Source organism: Paramormyrops kingsleyae, chromosome 13 (genome assembly GCF_048594095.1).
Source record: "Paramormyrops kingsleyae isolate MSU_618 chromosome 13, PKINGS_0.4, whole genome shotgun sequence".
Lineage (NCBI taxonomy): Eukaryota > Metazoa > Chordata > Actinopteri > Osteoglossiformes > Mormyridae > Paramormyrops > Paramormyrops kingsleyae.
Genome location: NC_132809.1, coordinates 14432962 through 14453242, shown reverse-complemented (window position 1 = coordinate 14453242; position 20281 = coordinate 14432962). Strand labels below are relative to the sequence as shown.

At 43.0% G+C, this 20281-nt stretch overlaps 1 protein-coding gene across 2 annotated transcripts in view; it reads left to right on the top strand.

The window, feature by feature from the left end:
- LOC111849684 (leucine-rich repeat and immunoglobulin-like domain-containing nogo receptor-interacting protein 1) overlaps positions 1 to 20281 on the top strand; it is a 107529-nt gene that overhangs the window by 54330 nt on the left and 32918 nt on the right. The window lies entirely within an intron of this gene.

Sequence of the window (20281 nt, the reverse complement as noted above, 5' to 3'; positions counted from 1 at the left end):
AAAAATGTGCTTGAACTAACTAAGCCACAGCCATTGAGAGGCGACGGATTCCGAAACAGCTTGACGCTCTGTGTCTATCCGCAATGGTGTGATTGACGACATTGTCAGACAAAGCCTCCCTCCTGTCACGGCCACAGCGATTACTGGTCAGGCTCACCCTACACCAGTAGCGACCTATGAATTGATATGGAAAACCTTAACATTGATAGAAATAGATTTTCAAGCCTTACCTTACTAATGTAATATCAGTACACGCTATGATCGCTTTTCAGGTCTTCCATGTTTTATCTAAATATATATTTAGTTAATACTCATTACTAATTAAAATAGAGCAATTATACCCTTCTGCAGTGAAAATATTATACACTGTCACCCCAGGGTTAACAATAATGAAACATGTACATTGAAATGGAACTTATTTCAATTATATCATATTGAGAGGTGAAAAAACAGTAGAATGAGTAGATATTACTTGCAAAGTTGCACACACAATGATCTCCTTGCTGGTACGGGGATGTTTGTGTGTTTTTTTCCTTTATAAATATTGCCCACATGTGCCCAATACATGGTGGTTGTATGCACTTCTCTCACAGTGTGGATCAAGCTGACTGATTCGCCGGTAGTTACTGGCAACTATAACATGTCAAATTCAATGAAAATTGTACTTTGCCATCCATAAGTAAAACTCCCACAATTAAACGCAAGTTGGGCTCATACAGATTCATAAGGATGGTGCAGATTCCAGGTGATGTGATTATTGGATTTTCACCTTTTGAGTAAAGGGTATCATTTGGTCGATAAAGAAATATGTTCTTGAAAATATTATCCTTGGAGGTATAATAAAAAGTAATAAAACTGCAGCATAACTACCAAAGTTTGGATGATGGAACCAATACATGTGCACAGTCGAATTACATTATGGCTGTAACATTATAGCAAATAAAATTGCATGGATTTTGAGTTAAACAAAATGCTTCCTATTATTTTAAGAACAGAATGTAGCATTTCCTCACTACAAAAGCACCTCAATTCATCAAATTCGGGTAACATTGTGGGTAAAAATGGATTTTTTAGGAATAAACTGACTTCATGCATAAATACATTGTGCAGAAAAGGTCACAGTAGTCAATACTCCTTATAGCAAGATAACAGATGTTGCTACTTCCCACCACAAATGGCTTCTGCATGGAGGAAAGCTTACTGTGAATGACCTTACAAGATGCAGAATGAAATATTAAGTAGCTTCTCATTTTACCTTGCTGACCATGTATAACATCAATCTCATCATTGTATATATCTTAAATCATTGTTTATTATATATAGTGGTATAAATTGCATATTAAGTGAATGCACTTTTATATAAGCCTGTGATGGGTTGCCGTGAGCAACCCTCTACTGGGTAAGCAGTTATGGAAGATGGATGTATGAGTCGATGGATGGATGGATGGATGGATTATGCAAGATAATATGAAAATTCATATGTAAAAGGCATCAGATCAATAAAAGGAGCAGAAGCAGAGAAATTTTAATGAATTTCCAAATTTTCCAATTTTTCTTTCCTTTCAGACTATTTGTAAATTTACAAACGGCAGGCGAGGGAGGAGCAGGTCCTTGATCTGAAATGAAACAGATTTCCATAAGCTCAAATTAACCCTGTTTCTCATCGACACAGCACCCGGCAGAAAGTGGATTGAGGTTAGGGGAGCTCACTGCCACTACAGTTTCTCATCTGCGTTAGGTTTTCGGATCACCTTTCCTGCACGGTACAAATTGACACACTTTAAACATAATATAAAGAGGTTTCCTGAATTGCCTAAATCCAGACCTGTTTTCTTCTCTGCCAAATCATTGGTAGAAAAAAAAAAAACAAAGTGCACATTCTGTGGCACAGACGGTGCATGATGTGTAAATTTTTTTTAACCCTGAACTACATTGGAACTACTGCTGCATCAAGAAATAGGACCTACAGTAATGGTGCACCTTTGTGGAGAACTTCAGCGTGCCGTATTGTAGCTCAATAGGTTAGGAACCTGAGTCAACGTCGGTAAGCTTGTGGGCTCAAATTACGAGACCAAAAGAGTAATCATATCACCGATTGGCCCCAGAAGAAGACCCTTAACCCCAACTGTTCCGGGGGCGTTGGTTGACCATACCCTCTCTAACCCCAGTCTTTCCTTGCTTGTAAGTTGCTTAGGACAAAACGTGTAACAAACAAACAAATAAAAACATAGAGGATCTTCCATCACATCAGATGGGACTATAGGTATCTCCCTATAGTCTCACTAAAGATGCCTCCCATACTTGGACTGTGAAATTTCGCAAATCACACCATTAGCTGTGCCAGTGAAACCATATCTTTTGAATGAATTCAATCTCGTTGTTGCTTTCAGTTGCAGAAAACCAGCCCCCGATTATTTAGCCGCGGTCAGAGAGGACCCAAGTCTTAGCGTCATCAAAATCAAAGGTGTCACAACAACAGGGCAGAGTTACAGAAAAATCAAACTTTATTACCCAGCTTCTGAAGACCATATACAGTCCCAGATAGATTGGCACATCCCAAGCTGCCACGTCAGGTCTTCTGCCTGTCAATCCTCTCCTCTTCAGCTGGCCTGCCGCTGAACTCTCAGTGCTGGCAGCGTCTCACCGGGAGGTACGTATTTGAGGTGGCTATGAAGGACTCAACCCCCAAGTGATATCACAGCCGATGGAATAAAGTAGGTCAGGTGATTAGTATCCAGTATCTAAGACACCAAGCTAAACCAGAAACCAGCAAACAAAGCAAAAGGCAAGACTAGGAACCACTTTACAAAAGCAGGTCACAGATCTAAACCAGAGGATTAATAGAAAATCTGAAAACCAGACCAGGAACCAGAGTGCCAAGGCTGAGCAGGTAGAACCCAACCTCAAGACATTAACCAAGCCGAGAAATCACTTGAGATTGGGTGGGGCTGCGAGGAGTGACCAGGGCTGTGTGCAGGTAACTAAAACTGGATTCTATACCGGATATGACGAAAGGCTGCTGGGAGTCTGAGCCAAAGTAATTTACTGGAGTAAATGCATTCTGAAATAGGTAATTAAAGTGTCAAAATGGAGTCTTTTTTAATCTTTTAATTAAGGGCCATGGCTGATGGAAATAATGGGCATGCATTTGGAGGTGGATGTGTTTGGCAGCCTTTCCACTTCTTAGCACAAGCTAAAGTTTATCAGCATGGAAATTGCAGCAAACAAAGGTCACAAGCAGGACGCCGAACTTTCAGACGTTTCGAAGGTACTTTTGGTTGATGGAACCTCAAACGTTTCATCTTTTCATGTTCTGCAAGAGCAAAAGTTTGCCCTCTACCCATTGCTAGCCAAATCATTCACTCATCACATAAGATGTGTAGGTGATAATTATCTGAGTTGTGCCTTTCTATAGCACAGATCTACTTTCTCTTACCCTACATCTACAGATTTAGTGTAGCTCGCCTCTGAGGAAAAGTGTAGGTGACTTTCAGACCTACACTGTTCTTAATTTCCCATCCATGGATTTAGCAGAGCTGCCAAGCACCAAGTTGGGTGTCTCATGTACAAGCTACATTTCTGGGGATTAAAATGAAAGAAGGACGGATGGCTGTCAGCCTAACATCAAAGTGGAGGAACTGAAAATGAAGAGAATAGCTGTGCTTTTGTTACCATGTAAAACACAAACTATCATTACACAGCAGAGAGAGTCAATGTTTTCATTTTACACATCTTTTGTGTCTGTGGCAACTTGTTGTGTTGTGTTGTATAAATAGCTGGGCTGTCTGATTTGTTGGCACTGATGATAATATTTTATACTAGTGTTCCAGTATCAAGCTGGATGATAACTCCAGTGGGTTTCAGAGTCATGGCTGAAGCCATGTGAGACACATCTATGTGAAGTACGCCCACATGTATGAGGAACCAAGAAACACCTATGTGTAGATGTGGTACAAAAATGTGAGGAAAAGATAGGAATACACACAGAATTGCACACTGTTTCACCACACAAATATGTTAAGAAAATATACAAACAAGGAGGAGATGTGTACACTCATTCACATTTCTGCTGTAGGCTTTGAGGGCATTTTGACTGGTCTTGTCTGCACACTGGCCTAGGAGCCCAAGTCCTCAACACCGCCACTGTAACTGTCGAGGAGGTCAGCAAGAATACCAGGACACCAAGGGTGCCTCCATGCCTGTTTAATAGTTACACAGGGATGGACGTCCTTAACATATCCAGGCAGGCTATAAATGATTACTGTTACATTAAACACACGCGGCAGAAAAACCTGAACCCTCTTTCACTGCTGTGTTCTGTGGTAGCAAAATGAATTTTTAAAACATCAGAGGCAGAAAGATCTCTTGTGATTTCACAGCTATGCCCCTTTTCGCTGACCTGACTCACTTTCCCAGAGCTACTTTGTGTTTTCACAAAGCTGCCAGCTGCCATTCTCTTAGCAGCCCTCTTCGGAGTAAGACACACCCATAAAGGCTCAGTTATATGTTTTCTAGTTTCCTGACAATGGAACTAGGCTGCTTACTTCACGGCACCAAATCTTTAAAATTATTTTGTATAGTGTATATTTCTTATTCGAAATATTAGAAAGTTTAAAGGAGTGTACAGTAACAATTACTATGAACAGAGGCGAGGCCAATCAATAGGTTCACAAACTGGGAGACACTGGGAACATATGCAAAACAGAACACAATAAAACTAGACACAAGCAGGAATAAACAAAGGTACCGAACAAGTACCCACGCAAAAATACACCAATACATAACAGGAATAACCAAAAAAAATCAAAAATGAAAGAAAAAACACAAACATAGTGAGGCTGGCGAGTGAACCCACAACAAAAGGGAAATCTAGATGACAGCCATTCATTTAACCCATTAAGCCACACGACAGCTGGGGAAACAGTGAAACACACTAGGAGCTGAGGACACAGGATGGCCAGCGACACCTGCTGGCCAAACAGGGAACAGACATTCCAAAGGGGTCAAAACAAGGACCGATCCTGACAGCTTCACATCATCTATATTCGTGTTAACTTGGCTGTTTTCAAATGATTTTAGCTGTCAGCCCATTTCTCTCAATTTAAAGCATTCATTATAGACTGCTAAACATATTACACGTTTAGAATAAAAAATCTAATCTTTGTTGATGTAGTTTCCACATGTTAATATGCAACCTTCTGTATGTAAATTGGATTGAACATCAAAATTCCCGCAGATTTGATGTTGAAACGTGAAGCTTGTGAATGTCATATTTGCAACCACTTCATAAAACTGAAACCATAATATTTACAAGGCATCATGTTTCCCAGAGATTTGTAATAATTAATGTAGATATTTTTACTGACATTTCATCATTTGAAACAAGTGCTGTGTTACTTTGCTAAGGGCCTAGTTTCTAGGTATGATAAAGAAACTATGAAACTCATGATTTGAGTACAATTGCATAAAAACGTGGTCTTCAGGACTGACCTGAGTACATTCAGTGCTATAAACATAATGCTTTTCTATTCATTTAATTTATGTTTGCAATTTTTGGAATTTACTCAATTTCAACACAGGTAAAATCTTTTTATAAAGAATTTTTGGCACTCTCTGGTAACAGAATGTGCAATTGGCTGGCAAACTTTACACTGATGAAAATATACATTTTAAACTGTGTGTGGGAGAGAAATTGAAAAAAGGAAATATCTGGCGTTTTATGAGACTCCTAACAGGAAGCAGAGACATAGTCATAAAGGCCTCTTCTTCCAGTGCTGAAATCTGGTCTTCAGTGCCTAATCATATTTGGTACAGATGACATTTTTCAGTCAAACTAAACATATACACGATAACAGTACACCTTATTGTCATGCTGTCCAAAGTCTATTAAGTGACTTAACAATACAAATAAAAGAGAAACATTAGTAATTGCTTTTTTTATGCTGGTAGTTTGTTCTCTGCAAAATGGACTAGATGGTTTCTTATTTTTCTGGTTTCAAATATTGAGTCATTCCTCCAGAAATACCTTAGTCTTCCTGTAAGTAATTTAACCACTTTCCCCTCAGAGGACACCAGTACACTTCAGTTTTATGGCAGGAATTGACCTTAGACAGCAATACTAGTTTAATGGTTCTTACATGCATCTTATTAGGTTCATTTTCCAAGCTGAAAAAACAGGTGTTTCGACAAAAAAAAGAAAGCAAGGGGGTGACGTAGATGTTGAAGTTTGATGAGACAAGATGTTTCACATTTCCTTCAGCTTGGTATTCATTCCAAACCTTTGCCATATGTTTGGAAAGGGTGTCCAGTCCATTTCCATCCTTTCGCAGCCTCTCAGGTAGGAAGCTATTGCTCTTTATAATTGACATTTACACCAGGCCGAAGCCCTTTAAACAAAGCACAGGAAAAGTGACATGACTGATTTTGATACACTTGCCATTTGACGTCCTGAAATGATCCATCACTCTGAAAGCGCTCTCAATTAATTTTGCCTGCCATTTCATTTTGAGGGATTTAATCCTTGCTTTTTGTAATTATCTCGGTGTGATATTGATTCCTTTGTGGTTTATGAGTACTATAGAGAGCTTTGCATTTTTTTATTTAATGTCAAATATGATGGTATCACCAAAACCATGGTTTTTAAATCCACATTATAAATCCAAAATCAGTTCATTCCTGCCTTGATTAATATACCAATGCTGGACCACCAGAGATTTGATTTTTTTTTTAAATATACCCAAATAATGCATATTTTTCCCAGATTCATTTGAAGGAAACCCAGTATACATAGATAATCCAAAAGACTGAGATATGATTTGAATAAAGAAAAAAAATACAGGAAACTGACTGTACTTGACCTCTCCATTTTGACAAGGTCTGTACATGTTCTCCTGTGCTAACATTCATCTAAGGGAGCATAGCGGCAGATTCTTTCTTAAAAAATGTTTTTGTGCTCTTTCTGTATGAAGGTGACATGTCCGTTTTTCTTAGTTTCACACTGTGGAGTGACACAAAAAAGGTGGAGGCAAAGTCACAACAGATAGTTTTAAATCCTTGTCTTAGTTCATATGTTTCCTTGAGCATATTTCATTCGAGGGATTCAAAGTTTTATCGTCACGTGTAGCAAGTACAGTTAAATGCGTGTCGGCCCACAGACTCATAGCAGATGTACAGAGAACAATAAATAACAATAAATAGCAACCATAGTCACTAAATACAATCCTGTAATATGCGCGATATTACAGCATGAGGTGAGATAAAGCGGTGAGTGACTGCAGCAGTATTCAGGTTATGTAACAATGACAGTGTAGCTGTATGAGCATTAAAATTCAATGTAAATCAGTGCCTGTTGAGTAGTCTTATGACATTTGGATAAAAAACTGTCCCTGAATTTTGACGTCCCGGGTGTTTATGGCCCTGAACCGATTGCCAGAGGGGAGGGGGGAGAAGAGAACATGACTGAAGTCCTTCGGGGGGTGATCTGCTTTTAAGGGGCTGTGCGGGGAGCAGATGCCCTCAATGGCTGATAGAGGAATGACAGTGATGTTCTTCGCTACATTCACTACCCTCTACAGTGCTTTTCTGTCCAGTTGCAGTTCCCAGATCTCCACTACACGCCTGCACAGGTTTGTGAGGACCGTAGGTGACATCAGCACCTTTCTCAGATGCCTTTGGGACTTAAGGTCTATGGGGACGTTCCTGGTAGATTCGCCATGTTGGGATGATAATGGGTTTTAATCACTTTAGGATTATATAGTGTTTATCTTTTGATTTAATTATATTGCCTTTCGATTCTGTCAATAATGAAAAATTGTGCCTCCCATCTAAAAAAATAAATGTAAGTACACTGGACTTAAGAGAAATTCATTTTGAAAGTGAAATGCCCTTTACCCAGATTATTTTATGTAGTGAATCTGGGCAGTCTCGTGTCCTCTGTTGTTCAGTAAACGCACAATTTATTCAAGGATTTACCTTCGCATAAATCCCTATTGAAATACCCACACTTCATTTTGGAACTATACAATCAAATGTCTTCGCCGTCTTATGGGATCACAATTTTTTTTGAAAACCACACGAAAAAGATGAGGAATGAGGAGCCTGGTGGGTTGCTACGGTGATGCTGCCAACTAACTGCTCATTGGTTGTTCGGGTGTAGGTGTGCACTATGCCGAATGTCCTTAACCATAGAGAGGCACTGGCCCCTGTCTAAGTGGGCTGCCCAGTGTTTCATCTTCTCAGTTTACAAACTGCAAGAACCGTTATAGACTAAAGCAACTTTTTTGTAACATGACACTGATATTTATAAGATTACGCTACCCAGCATGCATGTCCCCAGTGTTGTGTTGTTGATGCTGAATATCAGGCTGTGGTACTTGGATGCCCTCATGTGGATCTCAACATTTGTCAAATACAACAAGGTTTCATCCTATAGTTCCATCGGCCAGTTAGCTGGAAACCCCCGTAGACCCCCCCCCCCCCCCCTCTCCAGGGATACTGTTTTAGGGAGAGAAAGTGTCGGCACATGTGACCGCATCACTGTGGCCGCGCCCAAAATGTAGACTTAACGCCGCCCGAGGGCTGGGGTTATGGGAAAGCCGGCCGGCTGTGGACATGCGCTATGATGTGAGCGTTATCCAAGGTCATCGCTCTGGAGGAAGGTGACAGAGAGCTCGGAGGGAATACACGTCTAGGTGCGTGCGACTGAGAGAGATGTCGTGTAGGGGCACTCAAGCTCAGATTGTGGCTGATTCTTTTTTTCTGCACATATGGGTAGCGGGAACCTTATCTAGAGGGAAGCGGTGCAATAGGATACGTTTGGGGGAGTTGGTGGAAAATCCATCAAGCTGCGTCCTCCCCCCACACGCTCACCGAGGGAGGTTTAGCTTAAGCTGTTTTTTTTTTTTTCTAAATATTAATAAGTATTTCTAAGTACCATCTTAGTCAGCCTGTGAATTTAAATTAATGGCGTGATCTAGCTCAACCACACGGCCTGAGGTTCACTTCCAGTGCACAAAACACCACCTTGGACCCCCTGCTTAAGTGAGCTGATGGTAGGTTTGGGGGCCCCCGTGAACTGCTGGGCCCCCGGAATCTTCCAGCATATCCATGCCCCTCTGATGCCCACGAGTATGCAGAAATGCAGCAAAAGTTTTTTTTTTTTTTTTTTTTTTTTTTTTAAATAATATAATGGGCAACTGCAACAGTTTACACTGCACGGACACTTATTAAATAGGGAATATGTGATGAATGAAGACAGAGTCCTGACTCCCCATCCTCCTAGGATCAGACAGCAAAGTCATAATTCCTGATACGGAGTCACGAAGGACATTCCCAACGCAGGAACCGCGGCCTCTGGCAGGGGCTGGCGGTACAGATTCCTCACCTTGTTGGCCTGATAGCGGCCACATGGTCCATTAGGGGCTTGTATGCTGGGGGGGTTGGCCAGCTCTCATGCTGTAACACAGAGGATCACTGCCAGGTCATTTGTAAATTGCCATAGGGCTTAAATTCTCTTTCTGCACATGTTCTGTGCCGTAGCATTTACTGAAAGGTGTAAATGACCCCCCCCCAACCTATGGGGAGATGTGAGATTCCATAAATAACCCTTGGATTTCATTAAAAACCATAGCTAATGTGGGGCATTTGAAATGTATGTGCACGACTGCAGATTCATCAGTGGTCTGTGCAATTGTCTTTATTTTTTCCTGAATAATGAGTTTGCACGACACAAGACTTAATGATGAAGCATCACGATTCTTCCTAGGCAGTGTTTCCCAAGCCAGTCCTCCGGGATCCACACATGATCCATGTGTTTGCTCCCTCCCAGCTCCCTGTCACACAGCACAATATTTATCTCCTCCCAGCTCTGGGTGGAAAAACGTGGACTGGCTGTGGGTCCCAGTGGACTGGATTTAGAAGCACTTCCCGAGGGACTGGGAGTCGCTGGGGTTATGAGAAAGCAGTCTGAAGAGTCGTAAAAAACACAGATTGAAATGGTCTTTGTCTTCCCCCGTCTTGCAAAGAGTACCCTGCAGAATGATGGCAATGACCTTTAGCGAAGGAGGTCAATGTCTGTGGATTATACCACTGAGCACTTTATAACTATTTTTTTTTTTTAATGTAAACTTGAGAAAAAAAAATAGGAAAAGGTCTTAGTAACACAGCTGAAGGGACGTTCAGCTCATAATTTGATATATTTAGCTGTTAGACGGTGATGCCAAGCAGGATAAGGCTCCTTTGGATGGTGTTACCGGGCAAATTGCAGCATTTTACTGGGGATGTTAATGAGCATATTTCAGCATTGTCCAGTCATTCTATTCACTGAGAGTTTATTTTTGAAGCCTTCGACGAAATAATTATAGCAAAGTTGTGGCTTATCTGCTAATGCTGTGCAAGATACACTCGAAAGAGAGAACGAAGGAAATAAATGACATAAATGAACTAAAGAGAGAAATATATGATAATAACATGAAATGAAGCACTGTCAGAGAATTACATTCGTCTTACAAAGAGGAGCAGCTTCATCCTAGAGACATAATTCATCAGAGGCATGATATACAGTCTTTATTTCTGACCGGCACTAATGATGAGGAAATTATCTGAGTCAATTAGATGTGCCAGGAAACAGAGTTTGCAAGAAGCAGGAAAAAAAGTAGAGGGATACTGAATGCTGCAGATAGAGCTGAAGATCGGCCCAAAATCGTACAATAATGGAAAACCACAGACAGACAGACATCTTTTCACAGTTAAAAAAACATGCATTTATGCAAACTGCCGCCCAAAATTAGCCAAACCTGCAAGACTGTTTGTGAGTAAGTGTGTGCCCTGCGCTGCACTGGCATCCTGTCCTGCCTGTTTGGTGCCCTCTGCTTCCTGGCATAGACTCCAGGCTTGCTGTACCCTTGTACCCGATAAGCTGTTACGGACGACGGATGGTTGTATTAAAGTTCAGAATTATCTCTACCTTTTTGATGTTGACTAATTATTCCTAAATTATTCCTTTATCAGAGTGGATACAAAAGCGGTGTAGTGCTAAGTATCAAAATTATGGATATTCACATCTAGATGAGAAAAGTTAAAGAAATACTGAAAACTTGTGACGTTCTCCTTGATGTAACTTGCTCAAGGCCACACATCTGTATCCTAGGCAGCAAACGCAGACTGAATGATAATCATGTAAAACAGGCCGTAGACATCAGGCCTAAGACAAATACCAATGAAACATGCCCTAGTTAACATAGAAGAGTGCTAATTAATGTACAAACAAGTGTCAGGCAAATTCCCTGAATGGTGTTTTCCTCAAGGTGTATTCCCGAGGACGTGAACATCACGCTTACACCTGTAGATCATCTGCAGAGGTGTGGGCCTGGTTTCTCCTGGAATTATCATTCCAGCTTTTGGGGGGTGGAAAGGGGAGTGGAATGAGGATGGGGGAGGGCAACTCAAGGAAAAAGGCAAGCAGGGATTATGGGGGGGACAAGGGCAGTCCGGCAGATAGTAAAACGCCATGAAGTACATACCTGACAATAATTCTTCCATTACCCTTCAAAGTTTGTCATAGTAGAAACAGGTTGTGGTCCAGGAGCGCATTCACATGGCAGCTTCACCAAAAGGAGCCCGCGGGGGTGCAGCTTAAGCGTTTGCCCAGAACTTCTTAAGGATCATAATTTATCTTCCCTGAGAGACTTACTACAGGACAGGTCCAGGTCAGTGGCCGTGACAACGGGGACGGCGGCGTGACCCCCTGTGGCTGCATATGCGTGTAGAAGGTTCTGCGTTGTTTATTTCATGAAAACCATTATGACGGCACTCATGTGTGACCGGCTGGCCGAGAGCGGGAAGGTTTTTTTTTTAGCAGCAATTGTAATTTTCAAGGACGAGAATGCAGAACTGAATTCAGGCCATGGCGGGGGGGGACGGGTGAGGGCGTGGTGCTAAGCGGAGAGGTGGGGCGTGTACTGGTGAGCGCGTAGCTGGGAAGTAGAGGTCAATGGTAGGGTACGAATCACAGTGACACCTCGACCTCGTGTTCGAAAGCAAGTCATAGATTTGTGGTCCTCATGGTGATCTGGTGCTCCCCCAGCAGGCAAATGACATTAAGCATGTCACACCCCAAGAAACTATGAGCCCTTCACTTGAAACTCATTGGGTGAGAAATCCTTACAGGCCAATCTCTTAGCTTGTATGACTGAGCACCCTCGGAAATGTAACCCTTCGGAGTTTTTGCTTTTCCTCACTTGTGCCTCATCCAACACCGAAATTGCCATTTCACGCTCCGGTGCCATCAAGAGGCGCCAAGAACAATGACAATGACTCGCCAACTGCCAGTTTCCAAATATTGAACTCATACTGGTTTTCATTACATAATACCCCAGACACATTACAGCATGTCGCGTAATGCTCACGCTAGAGCAGAATCATCAGCGCCTCCAAGTATTCAGTGATCTTAAGGTGTTGTGTGAGGTTTTACAGAACCTTAAAACATTTGGTCGTTGGAAGAAGAAGCGGAAGGGAAATACTTTGTCAATATCCGCCAAGCCCTGGTCGTTACACCAGAATCCATCACCTCTTTCATGACATATATTTACATATTTCTTCACAGGGAAAAATGAAAAATTGCATGTTGATGTGATGGGTTCTTTAGTCAAACATTGTAATTACATAATGGCAAAGTCATCAGAGGGACCAAAAGTCACATGACACAGGTCCTAAGGCCAAGCATCCATCAAGCTCGCCCCTCATTAACTGCCCTGGCCTTGGATGCAAGCGTGTGATGGTGTCTCGTATCTCCGCTCATTTTACCGTCATGGATTCAGGCATGAGATTCTCAGCCGTGCTCATATTTGGGGCCCCACGCATTTTATTTTTAATATGTTTGCTGAGAATGGGAGACAGGGAAATCCTTAATACAATAAAACATAATGCTCTGCTTGCCCAACAGCAAGGGGAAATAAATGAATTTTAAATCCATTGATCTTTATGCACAAAAGCAGAAATTTTCTTAGAAACATCCACACTAATCCACCATCAACATGGGGACACCAGGAAAGCCGGCAAAAATTGCCCTCCCCAGAATCAAAGTGGATAGAAATCTTCATTTGCCCACATTATGGTACGAAATCGATAAAACCTGGGCAATTAAAAAACCCATTGGGCTGAGCTCATCCAGGCTCATGCACAGCATGACAGAGACGTTAATGAAAAATATTGCCTACAGTACATGATGGGTCTAAAAATAAGCATTTCCAACATATGTGTAATTAATATAGCTTGTTGGATTCAGACTCGGGTTTCACCGCGCCATCCCGAAACAGTGAAGACGTCACCAACCTGCCATCCATGCTGACGTTCACACGCTCTCCGCATGGTGACTGAGGTCACCCCCAACACCCCACCAAGCTCAGCGTGGCGCCCTCTACCACGCCCCCCAACACCCCACCAAGAGACACTTTGGCCATATGCACTCCAGCAGAATCCAAACGGACCACCACCCATCCAGAAATATTTATCTAGCTATTAAAAAGTGTTCAGCTGTCTTTGTTACCGTTTGACCTGGATTGGAGAATCACTGATGGTTTGGTCTTCATCGCAGTTTAAACCCAATTTGATCTGCATTAGAGTTAAAACCAGATGTATCCTTGTTACCTCAGAGGGATGTCGCTTGGTTGACGTGAGATCACCAAAACTTGCATGTCATACCTGTGTTCACTAGTATGGAGGGTTATGTTTAATTATAGATCTGCCTTCTTCCCAAAGGCAATAAGATCAATAGCACCCCTTTGTTGCTGGACAGTCAATTAAAATTCTCATTTACCATGTCAGACCAACCAAGAATAGCAAAAGTTTGTCTTATAACCAATAATCAAGGTAATGGGGGAAGGGGTACAAACCGTTTCATAATAAAAAAAAAAGATTTTTGCATTCGGGGGTGTTTATTTCTCATGAGTCATTGTTAAGAACAACTCTTATTGATTAAGGCTTTAACTTTACTCTGTCCATTCTGCTCCTAAATGGTCCCAGTAAATTGTGTTTTCAGCCACTTGCCAACCGGAGATAAGAAATGGAAAGATGTAAATAATGTAGAACCTGGACGTAAAATAACCATAAAATGTCCTCCATCACCGCGTATCCAGTACGGCGGCACCCCAAGCCTGGGGAATATCACAGGCAGCATGAGCCACAAGGGGCGGGCAGCCTGGATGAGGTCTCAGGGCGACATTGGAGACACTAATTCAACTAAACTGCATGTTCTTGGGCTGAAGGAAGAAAGTGGAGAAGGCTACTTGGAGGACACCCACTCAAAGCTGAGAGAAAGAACAGCCCACACAGGCAGATCTGGGGACAGGAGTCAATGCCACAGAGCTGGAGGATGTGGGCACTCGCTGACACAATCAGGCACTATGGGCGATTCAGAGCCTCCAGTGTGCAAACTCCACGTACAGGGTGGGAATCAATCACACAGCCCTGGAAGTGTGAGGTCACCGAGCCGGCCATTACGCACTGGAAGTGTGAGGTCACCGAGCCGGCCATTACGCACTGGAAGTGTGAGGTCACCGAGCCGGCCATTACGCACTGGAAGTGTGAGGTCACCGAGCCGGCCATTATGCACTGGAAGTGTGAGGTCACCGAGCCGGCCATTACGCACTGGAAGTGTGAGGTCACCGCGCCGGCCATTACGCACTGGAAATGTGAGGTCACCGAGCCGGCCATTATGCACTGGAAGTGTGAGGTCACCGAGCCGGCCATTACGCACTGGAAGTGTGCCATTATGCAGTGAAAGAGTGGACAAGAAGCAAAAGTGCCAACAAACTTGAGTCAACCTACGTGTATCGAGTAACCTACGAGTGTCGTGAAAGTCACTTTAGATAAAAGCATCACTAGAGGAATGAATGTGCGTTAATGACAGAAAATCGAACCGTTTTCATAATGCTCCCCCCACCCCATCCAGTTTATGATGTTCATCAAAACAAAACCCTGACAAAAATTGTACGTTTCACAAAATCGCTTCCCAGCTGCTTTTAACATTTGTGATGACATGTTTTCCCATACCAGCAATTTCATAAAACTTTCCAGATGAGAAAACAACCTCGAACCAAAGTACTAACTAGATAATGACCTACAGACTGACACCAGAAAGATGTTTACTCAGCTAACACATGATATAAACTAATCAAAGCTGTTAATTAGTTAGCATCTGTTACAATACACAAACACGCTATGAAGCTGTTTCCTGCTAATTTTAAACAGCATTCCAAAAACGCATATTCAGTATTTTGTTTTTTTTTTTACTCCAACAATAACTGTCTCCCTTTTTTTTTACTTTGAGATTTTTCTATTTTAATTTTTCAGACCGTAACGTTACCGTTGGTTGCGGCTCTCCGTATACATCACTGCATTGTCCTAAGCCCAGGAACAAGTCACCTTGCGACAGTCTGCTTTAGGAGTTTGAATGACTAGGCTGAGAGAGATCTTGCACAGTTTATAAAAACCCATCTTCAGAATCCCACATTCTGCTGGGGAAATTGCTGGTGACAATTCAATTCGCATTTATGGCTTCCATGGCCGTGTTGATCCACCCTTTGAAAAATGGACACTAAACTGGAACAAACAGGGTTTTTGTGGATTATCCCTGGTGTGCACCACAGAGAATGCAACATCGTGGATAATCCGTCTGACAATTGTGCAGAAATAATGTGATTGTGGCCAAAAAAAAAAAGTGTTAATGACCAGCCAGATCGCTTTTTGTGACAACTCAGCAGAACAGGCACCTCAGTACCAACCGGCCGCTGGGGGGGGGTCATATTCATTCTGCATGATTTGTTAATTTTATGCAAAAGAAAAGCAGGTCACAACCATGAGGCACGAAGGTCTGATGAAATGAAGCAGAGAAGCTGCAGATAGGGTTTTTGGTTTGAGTCAGAACGCTATTGAAACACACTTAACTGTGTTTCTTACTTCCCAGCTATTGCTTAGCACATTAAGGCATAGCAGGTCACCCTCATTGCTACCAGTAACATTTTCTATGAATGCCATGTCTACAGGAATATAAGAACACATTATGATGTGTCACATACTGACCATTATGATGCATTATAAAGGTATCTATAGTGCATTATAGATGAGAGCTTCATAGAGCATTCATAATGCATAAAAAACATGGCTATGTGTTATGTGTTTTTATGAATAGTTGTAGTCCTGTTTATAATACTTTATGACTGCATTATAATGCATTAGGAGGGTATCTATAATCCATGATGATGACTGCTTTAAGTGTTAACATACATATTTATAAAAAGGCATAACACATTAAGCTCTCATCTATAATGCACTATAGATACCATTATAATGCAGTACAGTGCATCTATAATACTTATGCCAAACATTATAATGCATTATGAAGGTATCTATAATGCGTTAAAGATGGGTACTTTAAGTAAAGTGTTATCATAAGAAATAAGAAATTTACAAACGAGAGGAGGTCATTCGGCCCTCTCATTTTTTCCTCGTCTTTATCTTATTCCTCTCCTTTTTTGGGGTGGGGGGTGGAGTGGGATTCCCTTTGTCTTAGCTGAGAACAGTTTCCAAAATGATTCTCTAATGGGGTGTGAAATGTGTTATTTTTTAATATTGAATTTTGATTTACAGTTGGGAGGGTGGGGGCAGGTCAGTGCAATGAGATCCATCCATTCATCTTTGGGCCACTTATCCTGAGTGGGGGGGGGTGGGGTGGAGTATGTCTCAGGCAGTACAGGTCACAAGGCAGGAGTACCAAATCATGACATTCACATACACAACTGGCATTTCATAGGTGCTAATTAGCCTGACTACAGAAAGAAACCTGGGCAACACAGAAAGAACATCCAACTTTACACATATATAAAGCAAAGGTGGGATTCATTCTGGGAGGTATGAGGTGACAGCTCTACCCACCATGGTGCCAAAAAGGAATGAGATTCATGGTTAATTTAAAGCAATTAAGTCTTCATAGTTATGTGTGTGTAACGTTCCTATTGCTGGAAGACAAGAGTCAAGCTGGGCAACCTCACCACATTCCTGTTGCCTACCAATAGAAAGATCTAAACAGCCACTCCACAGCAAGCCATGGTGACACCAAACCTTCCATGATAGAACCTGAAAACATGACCCAGCCAGGCTCATAGCATCATCTCCAAGAATCACACCATCGCTTTGTTGGACAAAGACGACGAAGCAAAATACTGATGTATTCTTTCCATGGAGCGAATTATCCTTCTCAGGCAATTCCTTTGGTTGTAAATGTAAAGCCTATCTTGGCAGAATTTTGTCTTCCTATTCACAGTGGCCGCATAGCTCATCCCTGCCTACAAGAATAACTCTCCGAAGAGTTAGATAACAGTCGATAAGGAACCCAAAGCGGCTCGAGCCTCCTGTGTATGCAATCACTGACGTCTGTTCGACATCAGCTGGGGAAGTGCAAAAGATTCATCGGCCTGGGTTGTTAGACCGCAATAATACTATGAATAAGCTAGAATCTGCAGAGAAGTTAAACCACTTTCCTGCTTATCTTTGTGACATGTATCTGCCTGCAGAGTGTTATTAGAGTGTTTTGCAACAGATGGCCATGGATTCAGTCAAAGAAGTGCCTGGAAGTGCCTTTTTGTTTTGGCACGGCTACCGCTGCTAAGATGATCCAGACTCGCTTTGTGATGTCGTGGGGAGTCAGCTGAAGACATGGGGTCACTTTCCTGAAGTTACTTTTCTGGTGTAACACAGGGGGGGGGGAGGGGGGGGGTGTGACAGACCAGAGCTCACGCAGACGGCAGAATCCACAAGCTGATGTACACAAATGGGTCTAAAATGGATCAGTCGATTAAGTAAGAAACTTTTACCAAGAGGTGGTCAGCACACGTCCTGCAGAACCAAAATACAAGCCCCCTCCCTCGCCACTGGGTCTGAGCCTCAATTTAGAGACAAAACCAAGAAGAACTTGCCTGGAGAAGCAGGACAGACTGCAGTCATCTTGACCACCTGCAGAAGTACCAAGTCCTCTTAGGGAATTTGAATTAATTACTCGTGAAACCTCGTCAGGCCTGTTGGCTCGATGGTGTTACCGGCTGCGGGGTCCTTCTTTGTTAATCGCTTGTTTTTGTATCATCAGAGTTTGGCCCCAAATGCTGTAATATACCATTAATTAGGGTCTGCCCTCACTGCCCGCGAGAGGAAGGATACAGAGCGATGACAGTCCTAACAAAGGAGTCATTAGTAGTCCGTAATTAGTTTCAACGGTTCGCACGCATGCAAAACAGGGCCTTTCCGTGTCATTCGGCAGAGACGGCCGGACAGCGAGCAACTCCGCCCGTCGCAAGGGCATCTGCGAGAGTCACACCAGCATCCTCGCTACCCTTGGTATCCATCCACCTTAACAGGAAGTGGGGGAAGGGGAGGCCGTCACCAGCCGAGGCAGAGGGGTAATGCGACGAGGCAGAGGCAGCTGGAGCGTGGGGTGCCATGGATTGCCCTCGGAAGCTGTCAGGGAGCGGGGAAAGGTGGCGGAGACGATGCTGAGTGGTGGAGGCGATGACAGCGGGAACAGCGACAGAATGCTGCAATCAACAGGAAGAAGAAGGGGCACACCCCCAGCAAACCCCCAAAAATGCAGGCCCAGGCCCAGATCCTCATTCCGGCACCTGAAGGTTGTTCTGGTGGGGAACATATAAGACATCTGGGTGTTTGTCTCATCACGAAGCAGGCTGCACACTCCATAGCTAGGTGCTCGCTGAAAGCCAGAAATAAAAGCCTTTACAGCGCTTCTGCAGAGTGCAGCTATGGGAATTCGTTTCCTTGTTGTCAATGATGTTATATGATTTTCTGGATGTCTTCCTACCTCACAACCACATCTGAGTTATGTTCGCCTGGAAATACAATCCACTATCATTTGGAGAAGTGGTATGCTGTCGCACCTATTGCTGATTGGTAATCAGGAAATTGGCCTGCTCTGTGATCTTCTTCTGAGCCACTGGCAAGTAGCTCTCAATATCATTTAAGACAGAGCAGTGAGCACTGGATCAGAGCTGTAGTTTAATTTTGGGGGTTGGTTTAGTTTGCTAGTGTTCCTTCTTGGATTGTGCTAGTGTTGCCGGCAGAGTCACTGGCTTAGTGGATTTTGTTGCTGATGTCTTGTTCATAGGGTTCATAGTGCTGATTAGCCAGAGTTCCATAGCTGATGTCCTGGTCAACTAATGTCCTGTTTTCAGGGGTGTTTCTCAATACCAAGAAAACAAAGATCATACTTATGGTCTTAGCAAGACTGGACTTGCTAACTTGCTTCCCAACTTGGCGTGCAGTGAATCAAGCAATTGGCCTTGTTTAGCAAGGATGCAACCGATTTATCCTTGATATTATGGGGAAGGGCACTAATGACATCTGGGTTTTTCCTGGGTCATGGTTTGCCAGTCCTGCAGCCCTGAGCCTGCCGTTTGTACCCCTCATCCTGGTTACCTGCTTTCTGCAGTTAGCTGTCTTAAGAACTCAGGGGCCAGGGGGCATTAGACATGGCATCATGGAAATGTGGCCCAGTCTGGGCTGTTCTGATTCCAGCTATGCATGTGAAAGCCAGTAAATGTGTTTTTACCTGAACGCTCATACTATCCAAAGGACGGCCTTTTACTGTGTGTGCTTCCTGCCAGGGGTACCCATAAGGATGGTGAAAGGTGAAGACTTTCAGAGGTGGGGAGGGGGGGGTGGGGAAGGGGGGGCATGAGAAATGAGTGTGTGAACATGAGTAATGGTACCTTTGGTTTGCCGGGGGGGGTGGGGCATTTGGTGGAATTTTTCTGGGCCTCAGCCCTGTCCTTACGCGGCCCTCCTTCCTGCTCTGGGCTGCAGCACCATCTCCTTCCCGTATTGCATAAGCGGTTATGAATATTAAATGAACTAGTGGATGGATGGGTGTAACTTTACCATTGTAAATGGTGTGATCCTCTTGCGCCATCATGGCTACAAGCAATTCAGGGTAAAGACATGTGATCAAACCAGCCTGTGGACACACTTGATATGACATCACTTGCTTAAGTCATGTGTCATATGTGTCACGGTGCCTTGGCTGTCTGAATGCTAGTGTGTGGGTTAGGCTTGCCATCAGAAGGTTGTCAGTTCAAATACCGTCATAGGTATTTGGTCATTGACACAAAAACATTCCGGGGGGGGGCAGATAAATGCGTGACTCTGACCCCAGGATTCAGTCTCACCTGTACATGTGTACATATGACCGTCTCAAAGGGCAGGATGGGATATGTGAAAACTA